Genomic DNA, 19327 nt, shown 5'->3' with positions numbered 1-19327 from the left:
CCAACGTTGAGAATTTCTCCACTCCTTGGCTGAGAACCACGGTCTCGTACATGTATGTAGGAGCTGACTTCCATCCCAACATCTTTACAAATGTCTTCAAACTCTTTCATTGTGATCAAAGTCAAATCCTGATGAAGCCGTCAGACCAAGATCATCTGCAAAGAGCAGAGGGCCATATGCCCAATGCCAAACAAGCCGCCGTTTCCGTGGTGTAGTGGTCATCACGTTCGCCTCACACGCGAAAGGTCCCCAGTTCGAAACTGGGCGGAAACAATATCGTCTTTTTTTTGGTTTACTCTGCAGCGGTATATCTTCTCTCGATTGGTCATTAAAGACCACTCGTCTAGTTTCTGCAAAATTCAACTCTCTGATGAAGCCAACAGATTTATTCGTGGCTTATTAACAAGAAACTCCCCGTCAGGGAATCGAACCCTGGTCTTCTGCGTGACAAGCAGAGATACTGTCCACTATACTAACGAGGACTCCTTGAGTATATTTAATTGGCAGGTATCTGGCCGGGGTTAAGAGGAGGTATGCACTATAATTCTGTATTATTGGGGATGAACATCACTCCGGGCCAACGTTGAGAATTTCTCCACTCCTTGGCTGAGAACCACGGTCTCGTACATGTATGTAGGAGCTGACTTCCATCCCAACCTCTTTACAAATGTCTTCAAACTCTTTCATTGTGATCAAAGTCAAATCCTGATGAAGCCGTCAGACCAAGATCATCTGCAAAGAGCAGAGGGCCATATGCCCAATGCCAAACAAGCCGCCGTTTCCGTGGTGTAGTGGTCATCACGTTCGCCTCACACGCGAAAGGTCCCCAGTTCGAAACTGGGCGGAAACAATATCGTCTTTTTTTTGGTTTACTCTGCAGCGGAATATCTTCTCTCGATTGGTCATTAAAGACCACTCGTCTAGTTTCTGCAAAATTCAACTCTCTGATGAAGCCAACAGATTTATTCGTGGCTTATTAACAAGAAACTCCCCGTCAGGGAATCGAACCCTGGTCTTCTGCGTGACAAGCAGAGATACTGTCCACTATACTAACGAGGACTCCTTGAGTATATTTAATTGGCAGGTATCTGGCCGGGGTTAAGAGGAGGTATGCACTATAATTCTGTATTATTGGGGATGAACATCACTCCGGGCCAACGTTGAGAATTTCTCCACTCCTTGGCTGAGAACCACGGTCTCGTACATGTATGTAGGAGCTGACTTCCATCCCAACATCTTTACAAATGTCTTCAAACTCTTTCATTGTGATCAAAGTCAAATCCTGATGAAGCCGTCAGACCAAGATCATCTGCAAAGAGCAGAGGGCCATATGCCCAATGCCAAACAAGCCGCCGTTTCCGTGGTGTAGTGGTCATCACGTTCGCCTCACACGCGAAAGGTCCCCAGTTCGAAACTGGGCGGAAACAATATCGTCTTTTTTTTGGTTTACTCTGCAGCGGTATATCTTCTCTCGATTGGTCATTAAAGACCACTCGTCTAGTTTCTGCAAAATTCAACTCTCTGATGAAGCCAACAGATTTATTCGTGGCTTATTAACAAGAAACTCCCCGTCAGGGAATCGAACCCTGGTCTTCTGCGTGACAAGCAGAGATACTGTCCACTATACTAACGAGGACTCCTTGAGTATATTTAATTGGCAGGTATCTGGCCGGGGTTAAGAGGAGGTATGCACTATAATTCTGTATTATTGGGGATGAACATCACTCCGGGCCAACGTTGAGAATTTCTCCACTCCTTGGCTGAGAACCACGGTCTCGTACATGTATGTAGGAGCTGACTTCCATCCCAACCTCTTTACAAATGTCTTCAAACTCTTTCATTGTGATCAAAGTCAAATCCTGATGAAGCCGTCAGACCAAGATCATCTGCAAAGAGCAGAGGGCCATATGCCCAATGCCAAACAAGCCGCCGTTTCCGTGGTGTAGTGGTCATCACGTTCGCCTCACACGCGAAAGGTCCCCAGTTCGAAACTGGGCGGAAACAATATCGTCTTTTTTTTGGTTTACTCTGCAGCGGAATATCTTCTCTCGATTGGTCATTAAAGACCACTCGTCTAGTTTCTGCAAAATTCAACTCTCTGATGAAGCCAACAGATTTATTCGTGGCTTATTAACAAGAAACTCCCCGTCAGGGAATCGAACCCTGGTCTTCTGCGTGACAAGCAGAGATACTGTCCACTATACTAACGAGGACTCCTTGAGTATATTTAATTGGCAGGTATCTGGCCGGGGTTAAGAGGAGGTATGCACTATAATTCTGTATTATTGGGGATGAACATCACTCCGGGCCAACGTTGAGAATTTCTCCACTCCTTGGCTGAGAACCACGGTCTCGTACATGTATGTAGGAGCTGACTTCCATCCCAACCTCTTTACAAATGTCTTCAAACTCTTTCATTGTGATCAAAGTCAACTCCTGATGAAGCCGTCAGACCAAGATCATCTGCAAAGAGCAGAGGGCCATATGCCCAATGCTAAACAAGCCGCCGTTTCCGTGGTGTAGTGGTCATCACGTTCGCCTCACACGCGAAAGGTCCCCAGTTCGAAACTGGGCGGAAACACTCCAGGCTGACGTTGAGCTTTTCTCCACTCCTTGGCTGAGAACCACGCCCTTGTACATGTATGTAGGAGCTGACTTCCATCCCAACCTCTTTACAAATGTCTTCAAACTCTTTCATTGTGATCAAAGTCAACTCCTGATGAAGCCGTCAGACCAAGATCATCTGCAAAGAGCAGAGGGCCATATGCCCAATGCCAAACAAGCCGCCGTTTCCGTGGTGTAGTGGTCATCACGTTCGCCTCACACGCGAAAGGTCCCCAGTTCGAAACTGGGCGGAAACAATATCGGTTTTTTTTTGGTTTACTCTGCAGCGGAATATCTTCTCTCGATTGGTCATTAAAGACCACTCGTCTAGTTTCTGCAAAATTTAACTCTCTGATGAAGCCAACAGATTTATTCGTGGCTTATTAACAAGAAACTCCCCGTCAGGGAATCGAACACTGGTCTTCTGCGTGACAAGCAGAGATACTGTCCACTATACTAACGAGGACTCCTTCAGTATATTTAATTGGCAGGTATCTGGCCGGGGTTAAGAGGAGGTATGCACTATAATTCTGTATTATTGGGGATGAACATCACTCCGGGCCAACGTTGAGAATTTCTCCACTCCTTGGCTGAGAACCACGGTCTCGTACATGTATGTAGGAGCTGACTTCCATCCCAACATCTTTACAAATGTCTTCAAACTCTTTCATTGTGATCAAAGTCAAATCCTGATGAAGCCGTCAGACCAAGATCATCTGCAAAGAGCAGAGGGCCATATGCCCAATGCCAAACAAGCCGCCGTTTCCGTGGTGTAGTGGTCATCACGTTCGCCTCACACGCGAAAGGTCCCCAGTTCGAAACTGGGCAGAAACAATATCGTCTTTTTTTTGGTTTACTCTGCAGCGGAATATCTTCTCTCGATTGGTCATTAAAGACCACTCGTCTAGTTTCTGCAAAATTCAACTCTCTGATGAAGCCAACAGATTTATTCGTGGCTTATTAACAAGAAACTCCCCGTCAGGGAATCGAACCCTGGTCTTCTGCGTGACAAGCAGAGATACTGTCCACTATACTAACGAGGACTCCTTCAGTATATTTAATTGGCAGGTATCTGGCCGGGGTTAAGAGGAGGTATGCACTATAATTCTGTATTATTGGGGATGAACATCACTCCGGGCCAACGTTGAGAATTTCTCCACTCCTTGGCTGAGAACCACGGTCTCGTACATGTATGTAGGAGCTGACTTCCATCCCAACCTCTTTACAAATGTCTTCAAACTCTTTCATTGTGATCAAAGTCAAATCCTGATGAAGCCGTCAGACCAAGATCATCTGCAAAGAGCAGAGGGCCATATGCCCAATGCCAAACAAGCCGCCGTTTCCGTGGTGTAGTGGTCATCACGTTCGCCTCACACGCGAAAGGTCCCCAGTTCGAAACTGGGCGGAAACAATATCGTCTTTTTTTTGGTTTACTCTGCAGCGGTATATCTTCTCTCGATTGGTCATTAAAGACCACTCGTCTAGTTTCTGCAAAATTCAACTCTCTGATGAAGCCAACAGATTTATTCGTGGCTTATTAACAAGAAACTCCCCGTCAGGGAATCGAACCCTGGTCTTCTGCGTGACAAGCAGAGATACTGTCCACTATACTAACGAGGACTCCTTGAGTATATTTAATTGGCAGGTATCTGGCCGGGGTTAAGAGGAGGTATGCACTATAATTCTGTATTATTGGGGATGAACATCACTCCGGGCCAACGTTGAGAATTTCTCCACTCCTTGGCTGAGAACCACGGTCTCGTACATGTATGTAGGAGCTGACTTCCATCCCAACCTCTTTACAAATGTCTTCAAACTCTTTCATTGTGATCAAAGTCAAATCCTGATGAAGCCGTCAGACCAAGATCATCTGCAAAGAGCAGAGGGCCATATGCCCAATGCCAAACAAGCCGCCGTTTCCGTGGTGTAGTGGTCATCACGTTCGCCTCACACGCGAAAGGTCCCCAGTTCGAAACTGGGCGGAAACAATATCGTCTTTTTTTTGGTTTACTCTGCAGCGGAATATCTTCTCTCGATTGGTCATTAAAGACCACTCGTCTAGTTTCTGCAAAATTCAACTCTCTGATGAAGCCAACAGATTTATTCGTGGCTTATTAACAAGAAACTCCCCGTCAGGGAATCGAACCCTGGTCTTCTGCGTGACAAGCAGAGATACTGTCCACTATACTAACGAGGACTCCTTGAGTATATTTAATTGGCAGGTATCTGGCCGGGGTTAAGAGGAGGTATGCACTATAATTCTGTATTATTGGGGATGAACATCACTCCGGGCCAACGTTGAGAATTTCTTCACTCCTTGGCTGAGAACCACGGTCTCGTACATGTATGTAGGAGCTGACTTCCATCCCAACCTCTTTACAAATGTCTTCAAACTCTTTCATTGTGATCAAAGTCAAATCCTGATGAAGCCGTCAGACCAAGATCATCTGCAAAGAGCAGAGGGCCATATGCCCAATGCCAAACAAGCCGCCGTTTCCGTGGTGTAGTGGTCATCACGTTCGCCTCACACGCGAAAGGTCCCCAGTTCGAAACTGGGCGGAAACAATATCGTCTTTTTTTTGGTTTACTCTGCAGCGGAATATCTTCTCTCGATTGGTCATTAAAGACCACTCGTCTAGTTTCTGCAAAATTCAACTCTCTGATGAAGCCAACAGATTTATTCGTGGCTTATTAACAAGAAACTCCCCGTCAGGGAATCGAACCCTGGTCTTCTGCGTGACAAGCAGAGATACTGTCCACTATACTAACGAGGACTCCTTGAGTATATTTAATTGGCAGGTATCTGGCCGGGGTTAAGAGGAGGTATGCACTATAATTCTGTATTATTGGGGATGAACATCACTCCGGGCCAACGTTGAGAATTTCTCCACTCCTTGGCTGAGAACCACGGTCTCGTACATGTATGTAGGAGCTGACTTCCATCCCAACCTCTTTACAAATGTCTTCAAACTCTTTCATTGTGATCAAAGTCAACTCCTGATGAAGCCGTCAGACCAAGATCATCTGCAAAGAGCAGAGGGCCATATGCCCAATGCCAAACAAGCCGCCGTTTCCGTGGTGTAGTGGTCATCACGTTCGCCTCACACGCGAAAGGTCCCCAGTTCGAAACTGGGCGGAAACAATATCGTTTTTTTTTTGGTTTACTCTGCAGCGGAATATCTTCTCTCGATTGGTCATTAAAGACCACTCGTCTAGTTTCTGCAAAATTCAACTCTCTGATGAAGCCTACAGATTTATTCGTGGCTTATTAACAAGAAACTCCCCGTCAGGGAATCGAACCTTGGTCTTCTGCGTGACAAGCAGAGATACTGTCCACTATACTAACGAGGACTCCTTGAGTATATTTAATTGGCAGGTATCTGGCCGGGGTTAAGAGGAGGTATGCACTATAATTCTGTATTATTGGGGATGAACATCACTCCGGGCCAACGTTGAGAATTTCTCCACTCCTTGGCTGAGAACCACGGTCTCGTACATGTATGTAGGAGCTGACTTCCATCCCAACCTCTTTACAAATGTCTTCAAACTCTTTCATTGTGATCAAAGTCAACTCCTGATGAAGCCGTCAGACCAAGATCATCTGCAAAGAGCAGAGGGCCATATGCCCAATGCCAAACAAGCCGCCGTTTCCGTGGTGTAGTGGTCATCACGTTCGCCTCACACGCGAAAGGTCCCCAGTTCGAAACTGGGCGGAAACACTCCAGGCTGACGTTGAGCTTTTCTCCACTCCTTGGCTGAGAACCACGCCCTTGTACATGTATGTAGGAGCTGACTTCCATCCCAACCTCTTTACAAATGTCTTCAAACTCTTTCATTGTGATCAAAGTCAACTCCTGATGAAGCCGTCAGACCAAGATCATCTGCAAAGAGCAGAGGGCCATATGCCCAATGCCAAACAAGCCGCCGTTTCCGTGGTGTAGTGGTCATCACGTTCGCCTCACACGCGAAAGGTCCCCAGTTCGAAACTGGGCGGAAACAATATCGTTTTTTTTTTGGTTTACTCTGCAGCGGAATATCTTCTCTCGATTGGTCATTAAAGACCACTCGTCTAGTTTCTGCAAAATTCAACTCTCTGATGAAGCCTACAGATTTATTCGTGGCTTATTAACAAGAAACTCCCCGTCAGGGAATCGAACCTTGGTCTTCTGCGTGACAAGCAGAGATACTGTCCACTATACTAACGAGGACTCCTTGAGTATATTTAATTGGCAGGTATCTGGCCGGGGTTAAGAGGAGGTATGCACTATAATTCTGTATTATTGGGGATGAACATCACTCCGGGCCAACGTTGAGAATTTCTCCACTCCTTGGCTGAGAACCACGGTCTCGTACATGTATGTAGGAGCTGACTTCCATCCCAACCTCTTTACAAATGTCTTCAAACTCTTTCATTGTGATCAAAGTCAAATCCTGATGAAGCCGTCAGACCAAGATCATCTGCAAAGAGCAGAGGGCCATATGCCCAATGCCAAACAAGCCGCCGTTTCCGTGGTGTAGTGGTCATCACGTTCGCCTCACACGCGAAAGGTCCCCAGTTCGAAACTGGGCGGAAACAATATCGTCTTTTTTTTGGTTTACTCTGCAGCGGAATATCTTCTCTCGATTGGTCATTAAAGACCACTCGTCTAGTTTCTGCAAAATTCAACTCTCTGATGAAGCCAACAGATTTATTCGTGGCTTATTAACAAGAAACTCCCCGTCAGGGAATCGAACCCTGGTCTTCTGCGTGACAAGCAGAGATACTGTCCACTATACTAACGAGGACTCCTTGAGTATATTTAATTGGCAGGTATCTGGCCGGGGTTAAGAGGAGGTATGCACTATAATTCTGTATTATTGGGGATGAACATCACTCCGGGCCAACGTTGAGAATTTCTCCACTCCTTGGCTGAGAACCACGGTCTCGTACATGTATGTAGGAGCTGACTTCCATCCCAACCTCTTTACAAATGTCTTCAAACTCTTTCATTGTGATCAAAGTCAACTCCTGATGAAGCCGTCAGACCAAGATCATCTGCAAAGAGCAGAGGGCCATATGCCCAATGCCAAACAAGCCGCCGTTTCCGTGGTGTAGTGGTCATCACGTTTGCCTCACACGCGAAAGGTCCCCAGTTCGAAACTGGGCGGAAACACTCCAGGCTGACGTTGAGCTTTTCTCCACTCCTTGGCTGAGAACCACGCCCTTGTACATGTATGTAGGAGCTGACTTCCATCCCAACCTCTTTACAAATGTCTTCAAACTCTTTCATTGTGATCAAAGTCAACTCCTGATGAAGCCGTCAGACCAAGATCATCTGCAAAGAGCAGAGGGCCATATGCCCAATGCCAAACAAGCCGCCGTTTCCGTGGTGTAGTGGTCATCACGTTCGCCTCACACGCGAAAGGTCCCCAGTTCGAAACTGGGCGGAAACAATATCGTTTTTTTTTTGGTTTACTCTGCAGCGGAATATCTTCTCTCGATTGGTCATTAAAGACCACTCGTCTAGTTTCTGCAAAATTTAACTCTCTGATGAAGCCAACAGATTTATTCGTGGCTTATTAACAAGAAACTCCCCGTCAGGGAATCGAACACTGGTCTTCTGCGTGACAAGCAGAGATACTGTCCACTATACTAACGAGGACTCCTTCAGTATATTTAATTGGCAGGTATCTGGCCGGGGTTAAGAGGAGGTATGCACTATAATTCTGTATTATTGGGGATGAACATCACTCCGGGCCAACGTTGAGAATTTCTCCACTCCTTGGCTGAGAACCACGGTCTCGTACATGTATGTAGGAGCTGACTTCCATCCCAACATCTTTACAAATGTCTTCAAACTCTTTCATTGTGATCAAAGTCAAATCCTGATGAAGCCGTCAGACCAAGATCATCTGCAAAGAGCAGAGGGCCATATGCCCAATGCCAAACAAGCCGCCGTTTCCGTGGTGTAGTGGTCATCACGTTCGCCTCACACGCGAAAGGTCCCCAGTTCGAAACTGGGCGGAAACACTCCAGGCTGACGTTGAGCTTTTCTCCACTCCTTGGCTGAGAACCACGCCCTTGTACATGTATGTAGGAGCTGACTTCCATCCCAACCTCTTTACAAATGTCTTCAAACTCTTTCATTGTGATCAAAGTCAACTCCTGATGAAGCCGTCAGACCAAGATCATCTGCAAAGAGCAGAGGGCCATATGCCCAATGCCAAACAAGCCGCCGTTTCCGTGGTGTAGTGGTCATCACGTTCGCCTCACACGCGAAAGGTCCCCAGTTCGAAACTGGGCGGAAACAATATCGTTTTTTTTTTGGTTTACTCTGCAGCGGAATATCTTCTCTCGATTGGTCATTAAAGACCACTCGTCTAGTTTCTGCAAAATTCAACTCTCTGATGAAGCCTACAGATTTATTCGTGGCTTATTAACAAGAAACTCCCCGTCAGGGAATCGAACCTTGGTCTTCTGCGTGACAAGCAGAGATACTGTCCACTATACTAACGAGGACTCCTTGAGTATATTTAATTGGCAGGTATCTGGCCGGGGTTAAGAGGAGGTATGCACTATAATTCTGTATTATTGGGGATGAACATCACTCCGGGCCAACGTTGAGAATTTCTCCACTCCTTGGCTGAGAACCACGGTCTCGTACATGTATGTAGGAGCTGACTTCCATCCCAACCTCTTTACAAATGTCTTCAAACTCTTTCATTGTGATCAAAGTCAAATCCTGATGAAGCCGTCAGACCAAGATCATCTGCAAAGAGCAGAGGGCCATATGCCCAATGCCAAACAAGCCGCCGTTTCCGTGGTGTAGTGGTCATCACGTTCGCCTCACACGCGAAAGGTCCCCAGTTCGAAACTGGGCGGAAACAATATCGTCTTTTTTTTGGTTTACTCTGCAGCGGAATATCTTCTCTCGATTGGTCATTAAAGACCACTCGTCTAGTTTCTGCAAAATTCAACTCTCTGATGAAGCCAACAGATTTATTCGTGGCTTATTAACAAGAAACTCCCAGTCAGGGAATCGAACCCTGGTCTTCTGCGTGACAAGCAGAGATACTGTCCACTATACTAACGAGGACTCCTTGAGTATATTTAATTGGCAGGTATCTGGCCGGGGTTAAGAGGAGGTATGCACTATAATTCTGTATTATTGGGGATGAACATCACTCCGGGCCAACGTTGAGAATTTCTCCACTCCTTGGCTGAGAACCACGGTCTCGTACATGTATGTAGGAGCTGACTTCCATCCCAACCTCTTTACAAATGTCTTCAAACTCTTTCATTGTGATCAAAGTCAACTCCTGATGAAGCCGTCAGACCAAGATCATCTGCAAAGAGCAGAGGGCCATATGCCCAATGCTAAACAAGCCGCCGTTTCCGTGGTGTAGTGGTCATCACGTTCGCCTCACACGCGAAAGGTCCCCAGTTCGAAACTGGGCGGAAACACTCCAGGCTGACGTTGAGCTTTTCTCCACTCCTTGGCTGAGAACCACGCCCTTGTACATGTATGTAGGAGCTGACTTCCATCCCAACCTCTTTACAAATGTCTTCAAACTCTTTCATTGTGATCAAAGTCAACTCCTGATGAAGCCGTCAGACCAAGATCATCTGCAAAGAGCAGAGGGCCATATGCCCAATGCCAAACAAGCCGCCGTTTCCGTGGTGTAGTGGTCATCACGTTCGCCTCACACGCGAAAGGTCCCCAGTTCGAAACTGGGCGGAAACAATATCGTTTTTTTTTTGGTTTACTCTGCAGCGGAATATCTTCTCTCGATTGGTCATTAAAGACCACTCGTCTAGTTTCTGCAAAATTTAACTCTCTGATGAAGCCAACAGATTTATTCGTGGCTTATTAACAAGAAACTCCCCGTCAGGGAATCGAACACTGGTCTTCTGCGTGACAAGCAGAGATACTGTCCACTATACTAACGAGGACTCCTTCAGTATATTTAATTGGCAGGTATCTGGCCGGGGTTAAGAGGAGGTATGCACTATAATTCTGTATTATTGGGGATGAACATCACTCCGGGCCAACGTTGAGAATTTCTCCACTCCTTGGCTGAGAACCACGGTCTCGTACATGTATGTAGGAGCTGACTTCCATCCCAACATCTTTACAAATGTCTTCAAACTCTTTCATTGTGATCAAAGTCAAATCCTGATGAAGCCGTCAGACCAAGATCATCTGCAAAGAGCAGAGGGCCATATGCCCAATGCCAAACAAGCCGCCGTTTCCGTGGTGTAGTGGTCATCACGTTCGCCTCACACGCGAAAGGTCCCCAGTTCGAAACTGGGCGGAAACAATATCGTCTTTTTTTTGGTTTACTCTGCAGCGGAATATCTTCTCTCGATTGGTCATTAAAGACCACTCGTCTAGTTTCTGCAAAATTCAACTCTCTGATGAAGCCAACAGATTTATTCGTGGCTTATTAACAAGAAACTCCCCGTCAGGGAATCGAACCCTGGTCTTTTGCGTGACAAGCAGAGATACTGTCCACTATACTAACGAGGACTCCTTGAGTATATTTAATTGGCAGGTATCTGGCCGGGGTTAAGAGGAGGTATGCACTATAATTCTGTATTATTGGGGATGAACATCACTCCGGGCCAACGTTGAGAATTTCTCCACTCCTTGGCTGAGAACCACGGTCTCGTACATGTATGTAGGAGCTGACTTCCATCCCAACCTCTTTACAAATGTCTTCAAACTCTTTCATTGTGATCAAAGTCAAATCCTGATGAAGCCGTCAGACCAAGATCATCTGCAAAGAGCAGAGGGCCATATGCCCAATGCCAAACAAGCCGCCGTTTCCGTGGTGTAGTGGTCATCACGTTCGCCTCACACGCGAAAGGTCCCCAGTTCGAAACTGGGCAGAAACAATATCGTCTTTTTTTTGGTTTACTCTGCAGCGGAATATCTTCTCTCGATTGGTCATTAAAGACCACTCGTCTAGTTTCTGCAAAATTCAACTCTCTGATGAAGCCAACAGATTTATTCGTGGCTTATTAACAAGAAACTCCCCGTCAGGGAATCGAACCCTGGTCTTCTGCGTGACAAGCAGAGATACTGTCCACTATACTAACGAGGACTCCTTCAGTATATTTAATTGGCAGGTATCTGGCCGGGGTTAAGAGGAGGTATGCACTATAATTCTGTATTATTGGGGATGAACATCACTCCGGGCCAACGTTGAGAATTTCTCCACTCCTTGGCTGAGAACCACGGTCTCGTACATGTATGTAGGAGCTGACTTCCATCCCAACCTCTTTACAAATGTCTTCAAACTCTTTCATTGTGATCAAAGTCAAATCCTGATGAAGCCGTCAGACCAAGATCATCTGCAAAGAGCAGAGGGCCATATGCCCAATGCCAAACAAGCCGCCGTTTCCGTGGTGTAGTGGTCATCACGTTCGCCTCACACGCGAAAGGTCCCCAGTTCGAAACTGGGCGGAAACAATATCGTCTTTTTTTTGGTTTACTCTGCAGCGGTATATCTTCTCTCGATTGGTCATTAAAGACCACTCGTCTAGTTTCTGCAAAATTCAACTCTCTGATGAAGCCAACAGATTTATTCGTGGCTTATTAACAAGAAACTCCCCGTCAGGGAATCGAACCCTGGTCTTCTGCGTGACAAGCAGAGATACTGTCCACTATACTAACGAGGACTCCTTGAGTATATTTAATTGGCAGGTATCTGGCCGGGGTTAAGAGGAGGTATGCACTATAATTCTGTATTATTGGGGATGAACATCACTCCGGGCCAACGTTGAGAATTTCTCCACTCCTTGGCTGAGAACCACGGTCTCGTACATGTATGTAGGAGCTGACTTCCATCCCAACCTCTTTACAAATGTCTTCAAACTCTTTCATTGTGATCAAAGTCAAATCCTGATGAAGCCGTCAGACCAAGATCATCTGCAAAGAGCAGAGGGCCATATGCCCAATGCCAAACAAGCCGCCGTTTCCGTGGTGTAGTGGTCATCACGTTCGCCTCACACGCGAAAGGTCCCCAGTTCGAAACTGGGCGGAAACAATATCGTCTTTTTTTTGGTTTACTCTGCAGCGGAATATCTTCTCTCGATTGGTCATTAAAGACCACTCGTCTAGTTTCTGCAAAATTCAACTCTCTGATGAAGCCAACAGATTTATTCGTGGCTTATTAACAAGAAACTCCCCGTCAGGGAATCGAACCCTGGTCTTCTGCGTGACAAGCAGAGATACTGTCCACTATACTAACGAGGACTCCTTGAGTATATTTAATTGGCAGGTATCTGGCCGGGGTTAAGAGGAGGTATGCACTATAATTCTGTATTATTGGGGATGAACATCACTCCGGGCCAACGTTGAGAATTTCTCCACTCCTTGGCTGAGAACCACGGTCTCGTACATGTATGTAGGAGCTGACTTCCATCCCAACCTCTTTACAAATGTCTTCAAACTCTTTCATTGTGATCAAAGTCAAATCCTGATGAAGCCGTCAGACCAAGATCATCTGCAAAGAGCAGAGGGCCATATGCCCAATGCCAAACAAGCCGCCGTTTCCGTGGTGTAGTGGTCATCACGTTCGCCTCACACGCGAAAGGTCCCCAGTTCGAAACTGGGCGGAAACAATATCGTCTTTTTTTTGGTTTACTCTGCAGCGGAATATCTTCTCTCGATTGGTCATTAAAGACCACTCGTCTAGTTTCTGCAAAATTCAACTCTCTGATGAAGCCAACAGATTTATTCGTGGCTTATTAACAAGAAACTCCCCGTCAGGGAATCGAACCCTGGTCTTCTGCGTGACAAGCAGAGATACTGTCCACTATACTAACGAGGACTCCTTGAGTATATTTAATTGGCAGGTATCTGGCCGGGGTTAAGAGGAGGTATGCACTATAATTCTGTATTATTGGGGATGAACATCACTCCGGGCCAACGTTGAGAATTTCTCCACTCCTTGGCTGAGAACCACGGTCTCGTACATGTATGTAGGAGCTGACTTCCATCCCAACCTCTTTACAAATGTCTTCAAACTCTTTCATTGTGATCAAAGTCAAATCCTGATGAAGCCGTCAGACCAAGATCATCTGCAAAGAGCAGAGGGCCATATGCCCAATGCCAAACAAGCCGCCGTTTCCGTGGTGTAGTGGTCATCACGTTCGCCTCACACGCGAAAGGTCCCCAGTTCGAAACTGGGCGGAAACAATATCGTCTTTTTTTTGGTTTACTCTGCAGCGGAATATCTTCTCTCGATTGGTCATTAAAGACCACTCGTCTAGTTTCTGCAAAATTTAACTCTCTGATGAAGCCAACAGATTTATTCGTGGCTTATTAACAAGAAACTCCCCGTCAGGGAATCGAACCCTGGTCTTCTGCGTGACAAGCAGAGATACTGTCCACTATACTAACGAGGACTCCTTGAGTATATTTAATTGGCAGGTATCTGGCCGGGGTTAAGAGGAGGTATGCACTATAATTCTGTATTATTGGGGATGAACATCACTCCGGGCCAACGTTGAGAATTTCTCCACTCCTTGGCTGAGAACCACGGTCTCGTACATGTATGTAGGAGCTGACTTCCATCCCAACCTCTTTACAAATGTCTTCAAACTCTTTCATTGTGATCAAAGTCAAATCCTGATGAAGCCGTCAGACCAAGATCATCTGCAAAGAGCAGAGGGCCATATGCCCAATGCCAAACAAGCCGCCGTTTCCGTGGTGTAGTGGTCATCACGTTCGCCTCACACGCGAAAGGTCCCCAGTTCGAAACTGGGCGGAAACAATATCGTCTTTTTTTTGGTTTACTCTGCAGCGGAATATCTTCTCTCGATTGGTCATTAAAGACCACTCGTCTAGTTTCTGCAAAATTCAACTCTCTGATGAAGCCAACAGATTTATTCGTGGCTTATTAACAAGAAACTCCCCGTCAGGGAATCGAACCCTGGTCTTCTGCGTGACAAGCAGAGATACTGTCCACTATACTAACGAGGACTCCTTGAGTATATTTAATTGGCAGGTATCTGGCCGGGGTTAAGAGGAGGTATGCACTATAATTCTGTATTATTGGGGATGAACATCACTCCGGGCCAACGTTGAGAATTTCTCCACTCCTTGGCTGAGAACCACGGTCTCGTACATGTATGTAGGAGCTGACTTCCATCCCAACCTCTTTACAAATGTCTTCAAACTCTTTCATTGTGATCAAAGTCAAATCCTGATGAAGCCGTCAGACCAAGATCATCTGCAAAGAGCAGAGGGCCATATGCCCAATGCCAAACAAGCCGCCGTTTCCGTGGTGTAGTGGTCATCACGTTCGCCTCACACGCGAAAGGTCCCCAGTTCGAAACTGGGCGGAAACAATATCGTCTTTTTTTTGGTTTACTCTGCAGCGGAATATCTTCTCTCGATTGGTCATTAAAGACCACTCGTCTAGTTTCTGCAAAATTCAACTCTCTGATGAAGCCAACAGATTTATTCGTGGCTTATTAACAAGAAACTCCCCGTCAGGGAATCGAACCCTGGTCTTCTGCGTGACAAGCAGAGATACTGTCCACTATACTAACGAGGACTCCTTGAGTATATTTAATTGGCAGGTATCTGGCCGGGGTTAAGAGGAGGTATGCACTATAATTCTGTATTATTGGGGATGAACATCACTCCGGGCCAACGTTGAGAATTTCTCCACTCCTTGGCTGAGAACCACGGTCTCGTACATGTATGTAGGAGCTGACTTCCATCCCAACCTCTTTACAAATGTCTTCAAACTCTTTCATTGTGATCAAAGTCAAATCCTGATGAAGCCGTCAGACCAAGATCATCTGCAAAGAGCAGAGGGCCATATGCCCAATGCCAAACAAGCCGCCGTTTCCGTGGTGTAGTGGTCATCACGTTCGCCTCACACGCGAAAGGTCCCCAGTTCGAAACTGGGCGGAAACAATATCGTCTTTTTTTTGGTTTACTCTGCAGCGGAATATCTTCTCTCGATTGGTCATTAAAGACCACTCGTCTAGTTTCTGCAAAATTCAACTCTCTGATGAAGCCAACAGATTTATTCGTGGCTTATTAACAAGAAACTCCCCGTCAGGGAATCGAACCCTGGTCTTCTGCGTGACAAGCAGAGATACTGTCCACTATACTAACGAGGACTCCTTGAGTATATTTAATTGGCAGGTATCTGGCCGGGGTTAAGAGGAGGTATGCACTATAATTCTGTATTATTGGGGATGAACATCACTCCGGGCCAACGTTGAGAATTTCTCCACTCCTTGGCTGAGAACCACGGTCTCGTACATGTATGTAGGAGCTGACTTCCATCCCAACCTCTTTACAAATGTCTTCAAACTCTTTCATTGTGATCAAAGTCAACTCCTGATGAAGCCGTCAGACCAAGATCATCTGCAAAGAGCAGAGGGCCATATGCCCAATGCCAAACAAGCCGCCGTTTCCGTGGTGTAGTGGTCATCACGTTCGCCTCACACGCGAAAGGTCCCCAGTTCGAAACTGGGCGGAAACAATATCGTTTTTTTTTTGGTTTACTCTGCAGCGGAATATCTTCTCTCGATTGGTCATTAAAGACCACTCGTCTAGTTTCTGCAAAATTCAACTCTCTGATGAAGCCTACAGATTTATTCGTGGCTTATTAACAAGAAACTCCCCGTCAGGGAATCGAACCTTGGTCTTCTGCGTGACAAGCAGAGATACTGTCCACTATACTAACGAGGACTCCTTGAGTATATTTAATTGGCAGGTATCTGGCCGGGGTTAAGAGGAGGTATGCACTATAATTCTGTATTATTGGGGATGAACATCACTCCGGGCCAACGTTGAGAATTTCTCCACTCCTTGGCTGAGAACCACGGTCTCGTACATGTATGTAGGAGCTGACTTCCATCCCAACCTCTTTACAAATGTCTTCAAACTCTTTCATTGTGATCAAAGTCAACTCCTGATGAAGCCGTCAGACCAAGATCATCTGCAAAGAGCAGAGGGCCATATGCCCAATGCCAAACAAGCCGCCGTTTCCGTGGTGTAGTGGTCATCACGTTCGCCTCACACGCGAAAGGTCCCCAGTTCGAAACTGGGCGGAAACACTCCAGGCTGACGTTGAGCTTTTCTCCACTCCTTGGCTGAGAACCACGCCCTTGTACATGTATGTAGGAGCTGACTTCCATCCCAACCTCTTTACAAATGTCTTCAAACTCTTTCATTGTGATCAAAGTCAACTCCTGATGAAGCCGTCAGACCAAGATCATCTGCAAAGAGCAGAGGGCCATATGCCCAATGCCAAACAAGCCGCCGTTTCCGTGGTGTAGTGGTCATCACGTTCGCCTCACACGCGAAAGGTCCCCAGTTCGAAAATGGGCGGAAACAATATCGTTTTTTTTTTGGTTTACTCTGCAGCGGAATATCTTCTCTCGATTGGTCATTAAAGACCACTCGTCTAGTTTCTGCAAAATTCAACTCTCTGATGAAGCCTACAGATTTATTCGTGGCTTATTAACAAGAAACTCCCCGTCAGGGAATCGAACCTTGGTCTTCTGCGTGACAAGCAGAGATACTGTCCACTATACTAACGAGGACTCCTTGAGTATATTTAATTGGCAGGTATCTGGCCGGGGTTAAGAGGAGGTATGCACTATAATTCTGTATTATTGGGGATGAACATCACTCCGGGCCAACGTTGAGAATTTCTCCACTCCTTGGCTGAGAACCACGGTCTCGTACATGTATGTAGGAGCTGACTTCCATCCCAACCTCTTTACAAATGTCTTCAAACTCTTTCATTGTGATCAAAGTCAAATCCTGATGAAGCCGTCAGACCAAGATCATCTGCAAAGAGCAGAGGGCCATATGCCCAATGCCAAACAAGCCGCCGTTTCCGTGGTGTAGTGGTCATCACGTTCGCCTCACAGGCGAAAGGTCCCCAGTTCGAAACTGGGCGGAAACAATATCGTTTTTTTTTTGGTTTACTCTGCAGCGGAATATCTTCTCTCGATTGGTCATTAAAGACCACTCGTCTAGTTTCTGCAAAATTTAACTCTCTGATGAAGCCAACAGATTTATTCGTGGCTTATTAACAAGAAACTCCCCGTCAGGGAATCGAACACTGGTCTTCTGCGTGACAAGCAGAGATACTGTCCACTATACTAACGAGGACTCCTTCAGTATATTTAATTGGCAGGTATCTGGCCGGGGTTAAGAGGAGGTATGCACTATAATTCTGTATTATTGGGGATGAACATCACTCCGGGCCAACGTTGAGAATTTCTCCACTCCTTGGCTGAGAACCACGGTCTCGTACATGTATGTAGGAGCTGACTTCCATCCCAACATCTTTACAAATGTCTTCAAACTCTTTCATTGTGATCAAAGTCAAATCCTGATGAAGCCGTCAGACCAAGATCATCTGCAAAGAGCAGAGGGCCATATGCCCAATGCCAAACAAGCCGCCGTTTCCGTGGTGTAGTGGTCATCACGTTCGCCTCACACGCGAAAGGTCCCCAGTTCGAAACTGGGCGGAAACAATATCGTCTTTTTTTTGGTTTACTCTGCAGCGGAATATCTTCTCTCGATTGGTCATTAAAGACCACTCGTCTAGTTTCTGCAAAATTCAACTCTCTGATGAAGCCAACAGATTTATTCGTGGCTTATTAACAAGAAACTCCCCGTCAGGGAATCGAACCCTGGTCTTCTGCGTGACAAGCAGAGATACTGTCCACTATACTAACGAGGACTCCTTCAGTATATTTAATTGGCAGGTATCTGGCCGGGGTTAAGAGGAGGTATGCACTATAATTCTGTATTATTGGGGATGAACATCACTCCGGGCCAACGTTGAGAATTTCTCCACTCCTTGGCTGAGAACCACGGTCTCGTACATGTATGTAGGAGCTGACTTCCATCCCAACATCTTTACAAATGTCTTCAAACTCTTTCATTGTGATCAAAGTCAAATCCTGATGAAGCCGTCAGACCAAGATCATCTGCAAAGAGCAGAGGGCCATATGCCCAATGCCAAACAAGCCGCCGTTTCCGTGGTGTAGTGGTCATCACGTTCGCCTCACACGCGAAAGGTCCCCAGTTCGAAACTGGGCGGAAACAATATCGTCTTTTTTTTGGTTTACTCTGCAGCGGAATATCTTCTCTCGATTGGTCATTAAAGACCACTCGTCTAGTTTCTGCAAAATTCAACTCTCTGATGAAGCCAACAGATTTATTCGTGGCTTATTAACAAGAAACTCCCCGTCAGGGAATCGAACCCTGGTCTTTTGCGTGACAAGCAGAGATACTGTCCACTATACTAACGAGGACTCCTTGAGTATATTTAATTGGCAGGTATCTGGCCGGGGTTAAGAGGAGGTATGCACTATAATTCTGTATTATTGGGGATGAACATCACTCCGGGCCAACGTTGAGAATTTCTCCACTCCTTGGCTGAGAACCACGGTCTCGTACATGTATGTAGGAGCTGACTTCCATCCCAACCTCTTTACAAATGTCTTCAAACTCTTTCATTGTGATCAAAGTCAAATCCTGATGAAGCCGTCAGACCAAGATCATCTGCAAAGAGCAGAGGGCCATATGCCCAATGCCAAACAAGCCGCCGTTTCCGTGGTGTAGTGGTCATCACGTTCGCCTCACACGCGAAAGGTCCCCAGTTCGAAACTGGGCAGAAACAATATCGTCTTTTTTTTGGTTTACTCTGCAGCGGAATATCTTCTCTCGATTGGTCATTAAAGACC

At 46.2% G+C, this 19327-nt stretch overlaps 31 non-coding genes across 31 annotated transcripts; all 31 read left to right on the top strand.

Annotated features, from left to right (window-relative positions):
* The first annotated feature begins 200 nt into the window (after window positions 1–200).
* Window positions 201–273, top strand: trnav-cac (transfer RNA valine (anticodon CAC)). The gene has a single exon. It is a non-coding gene; the product is annotated as a tRNA-Val (tRNA).
* A 504-nt stretch (window positions 274–777) lies between these two features.
* trnav-cac (transfer RNA valine (anticodon CAC)) lies at window positions 778–850 on the top strand. The gene has a single exon. It is a non-coding gene; the product is annotated as a tRNA-Val (tRNA).
* A 504-nt stretch (window positions 851–1354) lies between these two features.
* Window positions 1355–1427, top strand: trnav-cac (transfer RNA valine (anticodon CAC)). Its single transcript has one exon. It is a non-coding gene; the product is annotated as a tRNA-Val (tRNA).
* Window positions 1428–1931: 504 nt separating this feature from the next.
* On the top strand, window positions 1932–2004 carry trnav-cac (transfer RNA valine (anticodon CAC)). The gene has a single exon. It is a non-coding gene; the product is annotated as a tRNA-Val (tRNA).
* Window positions 2005–2508: 504 nt separating this feature from the next.
* trnav-cac (transfer RNA valine (anticodon CAC)) lies at window positions 2509–2581 on the top strand. The gene has a single exon. It is a non-coding gene; the product is annotated as a tRNA-Val (tRNA).
* Window positions 2582–2788: 207 nt separating this feature from the next.
* Window positions 2789–2861, top strand: trnav-cac (transfer RNA valine (anticodon CAC)). Its single transcript has one exon. It is a non-coding gene; the product is annotated as a tRNA-Val (tRNA).
* A 1081-nt stretch (window positions 2862–3942) lies between these two features.
* On the top strand, window positions 3943–4015 carry trnav-cac (transfer RNA valine (anticodon CAC)). The gene has a single exon. It is a non-coding gene; the product is annotated as a tRNA-Val (tRNA).
* A 504-nt stretch (window positions 4016–4519) lies between these two features.
* trnav-cac (transfer RNA valine (anticodon CAC)) lies at window positions 4520–4592 on the top strand. The gene has a single exon. It is a non-coding gene; the product is annotated as a tRNA-Val (tRNA).
* Window positions 4593–5096: 504 nt separating this feature from the next.
* Window positions 5097–5169, top strand: trnav-cac (transfer RNA valine (anticodon CAC)). The gene has a single exon. It is a non-coding gene; the product is annotated as a tRNA-Val (tRNA).
* Window positions 5170–5673: 504 nt separating this feature from the next.
* trnav-cac (transfer RNA valine (anticodon CAC)) lies at window positions 5674–5746 on the top strand. The gene has a single exon. It is a non-coding gene; the product is annotated as a tRNA-Val (tRNA).
* Window positions 5747–6250: 504 nt separating this feature from the next.
* trnav-cac (transfer RNA valine (anticodon CAC)) lies at window positions 6251–6323 on the top strand. Its single transcript has one exon. It is a non-coding gene; the product is annotated as a tRNA-Val (tRNA).
* A 207-nt stretch (window positions 6324–6530) lies between these two features.
* On the top strand, window positions 6531–6603 carry trnav-cac (transfer RNA valine (anticodon CAC)). Its single transcript has one exon. It is a non-coding gene; the product is annotated as a tRNA-Val (tRNA).
* Window positions 6604–7107: 504 nt separating this feature from the next.
* trnav-cac (transfer RNA valine (anticodon CAC)) lies at window positions 7108–7180 on the top strand. The gene has a single exon. It is a non-coding gene; the product is annotated as a tRNA-Val (tRNA).
* A 784-nt stretch (window positions 7181–7964) lies between these two features.
* Window positions 7965–8037, top strand: trnav-cac (transfer RNA valine (anticodon CAC)). The gene has a single exon. It is a non-coding gene; the product is annotated as a tRNA-Val (tRNA).
* A 504-nt stretch (window positions 8038–8541) lies between these two features.
* On the top strand, window positions 8542–8614 carry trnav-cac (transfer RNA valine (anticodon CAC)). Its single transcript has one exon. It is a non-coding gene; the product is annotated as a tRNA-Val (tRNA).
* A 207-nt stretch (window positions 8615–8821) lies between these two features.
* Window positions 8822–8894, top strand: trnav-cac (transfer RNA valine (anticodon CAC)). Its single transcript has one exon. It is a non-coding gene; the product is annotated as a tRNA-Val (tRNA).
* Window positions 8895–9398: 504 nt separating this feature from the next.
* trnav-cac (transfer RNA valine (anticodon CAC)) lies at window positions 9399–9471 on the top strand. The gene has a single exon. It is a non-coding gene; the product is annotated as a tRNA-Val (tRNA).
* A 504-nt stretch (window positions 9472–9975) lies between these two features.
* Window positions 9976–10048, top strand: trnav-cac (transfer RNA valine (anticodon CAC)). The gene has a single exon. It is a non-coding gene; the product is annotated as a tRNA-Val (tRNA).
* A 207-nt stretch (window positions 10049–10255) lies between these two features.
* Window positions 10256–10328, top strand: trnav-cac (transfer RNA valine (anticodon CAC)). The gene has a single exon. It is a non-coding gene; the product is annotated as a tRNA-Val (tRNA).
* A 504-nt stretch (window positions 10329–10832) lies between these two features.
* Window positions 10833–10905, top strand: trnav-cac (transfer RNA valine (anticodon CAC)). The gene has a single exon. It is a non-coding gene; the product is annotated as a tRNA-Val (tRNA).
* A 1081-nt stretch (window positions 10906–11986) lies between these two features.
* trnav-cac (transfer RNA valine (anticodon CAC)) lies at window positions 11987–12059 on the top strand. The gene has a single exon. It is a non-coding gene; the product is annotated as a tRNA-Val (tRNA).
* A 504-nt stretch (window positions 12060–12563) lies between these two features.
* Window positions 12564–12636, top strand: trnav-cac (transfer RNA valine (anticodon CAC)). Its single transcript has one exon. It is a non-coding gene; the product is annotated as a tRNA-Val (tRNA).
* Window positions 12637–13140: 504 nt separating this feature from the next.
* On the top strand, window positions 13141–13213 carry trnav-cac (transfer RNA valine (anticodon CAC)). Its single transcript has one exon. It is a non-coding gene; the product is annotated as a tRNA-Val (tRNA).
* A 504-nt stretch (window positions 13214–13717) lies between these two features.
* Window positions 13718–13790, top strand: trnav-cac (transfer RNA valine (anticodon CAC)). The gene has a single exon. It is a non-coding gene; the product is annotated as a tRNA-Val (tRNA).
* A 504-nt stretch (window positions 13791–14294) lies between these two features.
* trnav-cac (transfer RNA valine (anticodon CAC)) lies at window positions 14295–14367 on the top strand. The gene has a single exon. It is a non-coding gene; the product is annotated as a tRNA-Val (tRNA).
* Window positions 14368–14871: 504 nt separating this feature from the next.
* Window positions 14872–14944, top strand: trnav-cac (transfer RNA valine (anticodon CAC)). Its single transcript has one exon. It is a non-coding gene; the product is annotated as a tRNA-Val (tRNA).
* A 504-nt stretch (window positions 14945–15448) lies between these two features.
* trnav-cac (transfer RNA valine (anticodon CAC)) lies at window positions 15449–15521 on the top strand. The gene has a single exon. It is a non-coding gene; the product is annotated as a tRNA-Val (tRNA).
* Window positions 15522–16025: 504 nt separating this feature from the next.
* On the top strand, window positions 16026–16098 carry trnav-cac (transfer RNA valine (anticodon CAC)). The gene has a single exon. It is a non-coding gene; the product is annotated as a tRNA-Val (tRNA).
* Window positions 16099–16602: 504 nt separating this feature from the next.
* trnav-cac (transfer RNA valine (anticodon CAC)) lies at window positions 16603–16675 on the top strand. The gene has a single exon. It is a non-coding gene; the product is annotated as a tRNA-Val (tRNA).
* Window positions 16676–18036: 1361 nt separating this feature from the next.
* Window positions 18037–18109, top strand: trnav-cac (transfer RNA valine (anticodon CAC)). The gene has a single exon. It is a non-coding gene; the product is annotated as a tRNA-Val (tRNA).
* Window positions 18110–18613: 504 nt separating this feature from the next.
* On the top strand, window positions 18614–18686 carry trnav-cac (transfer RNA valine (anticodon CAC)). Its single transcript has one exon. It is a non-coding gene; the product is annotated as a tRNA-Val (tRNA).
* The last annotated feature ends 641 nt before the right edge of the window (window positions 18687–19327 follow it).

The sequence above is a fragment of the Pungitius pungitius genome, unplaced genomic scaffold (genome assembly GCF_949316345.1).
Source record: "Pungitius pungitius unplaced genomic scaffold, fPunPun2.1 scaffold_25, whole genome shotgun sequence".
Lineage (NCBI taxonomy): Eukaryota > Metazoa > Chordata > Actinopteri > Perciformes > Gasterosteidae > Pungitius > Pungitius pungitius.
Note: the sequence above shows the minus strand (reverse complement) of the source record. Positions and strands in the feature narration are given on the sequence as shown.